The sequence below is a fragment of the Leuciscus leuciscus genome (assembly GCF_965113295.1).
Source record: "Leuciscus leuciscus genome assembly, chromosome: 3".
In the NCBI taxonomy this organism is placed as follows: domain Eukaryota; kingdom Metazoa; phylum Chordata; class Actinopteri; order Cypriniformes; family Leuciscidae; genus Leuciscus; species Leuciscus leuciscus.
Genome location: NC_138727.1, coordinates 62,132,021 through 62,138,020, shown reverse-complemented (window position 1 = coordinate 62,138,020; position 6,000 = coordinate 62,132,021). Strand labels below are relative to the sequence as shown.

The 6,000-nt window shown below is 35.5% G+C and overlaps 1 protein-coding gene and 2 long non-coding RNA genes across 6 annotated transcripts in view; 2 read left to right on the top strand and 1 right to left on the bottom strand.

Annotated features, from left to right (window-relative positions):
* The window catches only part of LOC309493971, a 2,605-nt gene extending 2,388 nt beyond the window's left edge, over window positions 1–217 (top strand). Inside the window, exon 3 of the long non-coding RNA XR_014204149.1 lies at window positions 138–217. This is a non-coding gene — a long non-coding RNA (uncharacterized lncRNA). The remainder of the gene's footprint in view (window positions 1–137) is intronic.
* LOC309493678 (polymeric immunoglobulin receptor-like) overlaps window positions 1–6,000 on the bottom strand; it is a 74,484-nt gene that overhangs the window by 10,198 nt on the left and 58,286 nt on the right. The window lies entirely within an intron of this gene.
* The window catches only part of LOC309493955, a 79,292-nt gene that overhangs the window by 51,371 nt on the left and 21,921 nt on the right, over window positions 1–6,000 (top strand). The window lies entirely within an intron of this gene.

Below are 6,000 nucleotides of genomic sequence, written 5' to 3'. Positions count from 1 at the left end.
GTTGCTAGTAAGAACTTGTGATACTAGAAAGCCTTCTTACTTGATGCTGTGGGGTTATTGATGTCTTGGATGGTTTCTGAGATGTCCCCATGTACTACATCCTTTCCATCCAAAGTTTCTTCATGGTCCCCCAGCAGAGATGAACTAGGCTGTGGTGAAGACTTCTGTTTCCCAATGGCACCGTCAGGCACTGAGGAGTCAACCTATCAACAGTGTATTTAAAAACATCACGTTACTAAGGATCCTCATGTAACAGTGCTTCCGTTTCTCTCTTAATTTCCTATTTTAAATACATTTACATCAAATATAAAATAAAATATTTTACAATATTTCAATTGTTTGTAGAAGTTTCAGTTGTAATCTACATTAATAGTTTCTCTAAAAAAGATGTACCACACACAAAATAATATACCACATATAATATTAATATTAAGTAAAGATTGTGTAGTTAAATAACAGAAAATAAAGTGATGGAAAAGTGGTTTTGCTGTTATATATCTATGAGTAGTAAACTATTTCGGATTGGCTGTAATGACCTTGGCTGCAGTAACGCTAAAACTGTTATGTTTAGATTAGGGTTATTACTATTAATTCTGTAGAAGGCATGACAGCTTTATATTTACAGTAGACCTTCTTGTTCGATGTCTTGAAATGAAACGGCTTCCGGAGTGGTGTAACATATCTCCCCCTCTTTTTCTGCTGGCGTTCTTTCCATTTTTCTTGGTCCACTCTGTATGTCTGCATAAAGTAAGGTATTGATGGAAGCAGTCATTTATAATTTCAATAACTTTGGAGAACTGTTTTAGATACCAATGCCTATAATGTGATGATGACATACAGAATGTAATTTTCTTTATATTTACTTTAACTTAAAAATTGTTACCCATGCCACCTTCAATGAAACCTTAAAGTATTCAAACCTTTCTTCTGAAAACTCTTTGGGAATCTTCATACTCCTTCAGGAGAGCAGTGTGACTTCAATCAAGTCATCAAGCCTAGTCAGGCGGCCAGAGGGAAATCGAATGTGTTTTAAATCCCACTGGCTCTTTTCCATAATGCCCTGCGTTTTGTTGTCCTCTGTTATGTTCTGAGAAAGGTATAAAAAACAGGTAAATTCGCAAAATAATTGACCTGTTAAACACATAAAGCACTGAGTTATAAGGTCATGTAATGTAAAATATATTATAATTACTTGTCTTGAAAGCTTTCTGAGGGTATTGTATTTCCTAGAGCACTGCTCATATTGTGGTCCAGTCCCATGTCGTCCAAGTACGCAAGTAAAGCCATGTGTTTAATTTTCAGAAAACAAAGTAAGATTTTTATATTCAAAAGGGATATATTGATTAATGATGGCAAACCTAGCATTATCTCGGTCCACAATCCAGCATATGGTGTTGAGGTGCTCGATAAGGCCTCTGCAGAAGTAAACGTTGTGCTCTCCATACCTGTCCAGTGGAGCATTGGAAATAACTTCCTTTGCAACGTGTTGCAAATCTGTTGACTCCATCGATGTCCTAAATGTAATGTAACAATGTGTTATTATTACAGGTGTGTTTGAAAATTAAAAAATGACTGACAAAACTTTAACAAGTTTCAGCTTTGACCTTTTTGATAATGCCTGGGCAGGAACACACCTCAGTATTACACAAATCCTGCCGGACATGTACTTGGTGCCATGTGTTGTTGATGTTGTGTAGTTTTGTCCCAAATTTTTTGATAAGTAGTTACAATTTTTGGTGAGCAATAAAACAGCACATATAGATCACACAATGCTCATAAAAGAACCACATCAATGGCACATAAAATGAACATTTATTAAAAATACTGCTAAATTTTTTTCACTGTGTTCACTCTCTGTTAATCTTCAGTGTACCAAGCTTTCCCATGTGTTTCTTTGTTTCATCTCATTCACCTGTTTGTCTCCTCGGTTACTGATTAATAAGTGTCCTAATTTCAGGTGTCTCTAGTTAATTAGCTTCCTTGTTTTTCTGTGTCTGTTAGTTGTCAAGCTTTGTTTAATGTCCGGAATGATCGTGGTAAGTTTCTCCTCCGTGATTCTCCTGTTTATTTTTTTGATTATTATCTTATATGTAATTTTCTTGAATATATATCCTTCGTCATGCGCTTTAATACAGCCACCAATTGACAATCATACTGTTACATGTGTTTGAGGCTGCAGATGCTGTGGACTTTATATTTATTATACATTTCTGTCTTGTTATATTAAAATGATGCTGTGTTGTGGTGTTCAAGTGGCAGGTAATTAATTTAGTTTTTTTGTTTTGTTTAAATGTAGTATTTACAGACAATACACACTTACAAAACACACTCAAGTTACTGTACTTTCTGTACTGACGAAAGGCCTTGTTGTTTCTATGTCCTACTGTTGTTGTACTATATTTACATGTAATGCAATTGTTCCATAAATTGGTTCTGTTAAATGCTAGTAATATCAAATATGTATCATCGTAACCTACTTTAATCTCATTGTAAACTAGCTGCACTCTATGGCATTTATCTAAGTACATTTTCACTCAAGAAATTTCACTTCATTACCTTTTCTTTATAGTACATTTACTTGATAACAACAGTATTCCTTCGCATCTTTGTTCAAATTAAAACCATAAATGTTAAAATGTAAACTTGGATTTGACATTTACCTTCAAGCTCTCACTTTTGGACTTGGTTGTCTCATCCAATGTAGTCCCTGTTCTCTGCAGGTTTTTGAAGTGTTTCTCTACATTGGGCCCACAGGATGGACTAGAGAATACAACAGCAGCACTTTGAACCATGTCGTCTAGTTCTGTTAAAGTGCTTGTGGTTGTGAGGGAACCGAAGACGTGGATGGCCAGATGGTAGTGGTTTGGTGCACTGAGGAATGTAACAAAATAATTAGGTTAAAGAATATAACTTCAAGTTTATATGTTGATAGATGATAAATTGTACAACTTGTGTGTATTATATCCAAATCTGCACTTTATGTAATACTTGCTGGTCTTTTGTATGTTTATTGAATATATCATTATTCCATGCATTTCACAGGCAAAGCCGATGTAGGGGAATTCAGAGGCCACACTGCTAACAGACTTTTAAAATGTGTGCATTTAGGATAGTTCAGTTCACATTGGCAGTAACATTATTATTTTTTGGTATGAGGAAAAGAGATGTTGCTGTTGTGTTTTTGGCCTAGCACATTAATGAAAGGTAATTCATTACAGAATCTGTATAAAGTTTATTGGACACTTAGCAACTGACACTAAAAGAGGATTGTCACAAACAGTATTTTTTTAATGTACACTACTTACTACTTTCTGCACATTTCCTTTGCATTCTTCATCACATGGCTAAGACAACGATGAAGAATGGGCACCTCAAAATCTTCTTTTTTTTCCTTTACCACTTGCTATATTGTAGTAGTGGTTTGGGCAAATGACAGGCATATTGCCTGCATTAACACCATTGACCCATCACACAAGATCATGATGGATGACCGCATACCTTTTCTCCCAAAACACCTTGCCAAATCAGTCTGAAACGCCTCTAGAAAGTAGTTAACTGAGGCCGTGGTGTGATCACAGGTAAGGTATGTGGCAACAGGTAGTGGAGACGAGTTTTTGTGGGGATTCCTGACCACCAACTCATGGACATAGAAAGGAGGAGATCCTTTCTGCTTTCACATGATATATCTCAATCCCCCTGCGTGACCAAAGAAGAACCCCTTTTGGGTGTAGCATTACTTTCTGGAGGACCTCATCAGGACTGTCTTTTTTCTTGTCAAGCATTATTTGAAGCCGTATTACTTTGTTACTGTACTGCCGGCTTCTCTTCCGTGCTTCCCACGATATAGTTTTCAGGACATTGCAACTTGGAGCCTCATCCCGACAGCCAGACTCCATAACATATTCGGGTATTTTTGTTATTTTGTCAAGGTACATGGCTCGTGGGAGCTCTTTGTAAGTCTTGGCCCAGTGTGTTTCTGTCATGTGCTCTAACAGGTCTTCTTTTTAATTCTGTTAAATTGTGAATGCTCTGCTCCCCTTGGTACTCTACTGTTGCCTTGAGGTCCTCTTCACTGTCCACAGTAACTGTTACTGTGACAGGGCAATCCTCAAATCTACAATAACCAAGGCAGGAGCATTCAGGGCTCGCTTGTATCGAACCCATAACCTTCAGCCTGTGCCTTTTAAAGGCAATGGAACAGTACGGGTGTATGGTCCTCAGACCTTTGGAAATTACATTTGTCCACTGGAGTCCTTTAAAGCTTATTTTCTGTCTGTGCTTCTTCAGCTTTTCCCAATCATTCCTTTCAATGAAAAATAATGATGGGTTCTTTGGTAAGCTGATTTTTATAAATCCATCGTCATCGGATGGATTACTCATGGACCTCTAATGAAAAAATACAATGTTACTGTAACATGTACGTATGTCCATTAAATAAATGTTTGTTTTTTTTTAAACTGTGGAACATGTAATTCTAAAACCTTTGTTTCTGCGTTAGTAGTACAGTCAAACGTGAACGCGGACAAATACTTATTTTTCCCATATTGTAATTGAAACATTAACAATAACAAGGAATAATGTGATGTGAAGTCAGTGTAGAACACCAGATTATTATTATCGTTACTTTCCAATTACAAGACAAGGCATATAGGCACCCAACATTGAATCAAACAAATTAGAAAAAGAGTGAAGACTAACTTTCTCTGAAGATGGAGAATATTCTGCCTGCTGTGTTGATAGAAAGACAAGCAATGTTTGACATTATACTTTAGACGAACATACATGAAACCTGTATAAATACAAAGAGTGAAGACTAACTTTCTCTGAAGGCTTGTGTCCCTCATCTTCAGCAGCACTTCCACTGGCCACAGATGGCAGAGGAGATGGGGAATATTCTGCCTGGTGCTTTTTGACAAAGTATATAATGTAATAATGATGTTTAAATGTAAACATTTTGAAAAGTATAGATAAGGGGATGTATAGGTTTTGTTTTGACTGCGTCTACGATATTGGAAAAATATATATTGTACCTTGTAAAAATATGACATGCCTGCATCTGTCTTTGAGAAACTCAATATAACAACCTTTATTATTGGCGATCATCAGCAAGATGTGTGTGTATATATACATATTTGTGTGTATGTGTGTTTATGTGTGTAAATTTTAATACTTTGTAGTCAGGAATCAAGTTTTGACAGACAGCCAATGAAACAAAGAAATGCTCACCTTATGAAATACATTTTACAGTCGATAGCGATTGTTTTTAGTGTTTGCAATGGCAAGTGCAATGCACACTTGTCCCCAGAAGCCGTCTTTATTTGTAATGTTATCATCATAGTCGCTGAGATTTTTTTTCAGGACTTCAACTGTCTCCACAATTTCATCGTCTATACGTATGGTTTTGTTCTATTGGGGAAATAATGCATTAATACAAATAAATGACATAGTTAGACATGGTTATTGCACTAAGTGTAATTTCACAGATGTATAGTTAATGATTGAATTACTCACCCCAAATAACTTGAATGAGTGCACTCTGGATAAAATCAAAAGAGGAAGACATTAGGATGACAGCATATACATATAAATATATATTGCTGTAACACTGTAGAATACTGTTCCGTCATTAATAAATACACAGGAACAAATGAGTAACGCACTGTTGACATTCAAGTAACTACTATTAACTAACAAGAATTAATAAAACAATTTGTAATTAATATTGCTTTATCGAATGTGGTAGTTCACTATTAGAAAAGTACTATTACTTATTTATTACTTATCTATTACTTACCTATTAAAAATTAATAAACCGGATCATAATACTTGTGTTTTACGCATAATGCATAATTATTGTACATTTAAGACAAAGGTAACCCACTTGTAATGACTGTATCTATAATCTGTTTTCTAAAGAGAAAACATCACAAAAACCTCAAAAGTTTAAATGACTTCAGTTAGTATTTAAGATTTTTCATGCTTTTCACTTTAAAATAATGT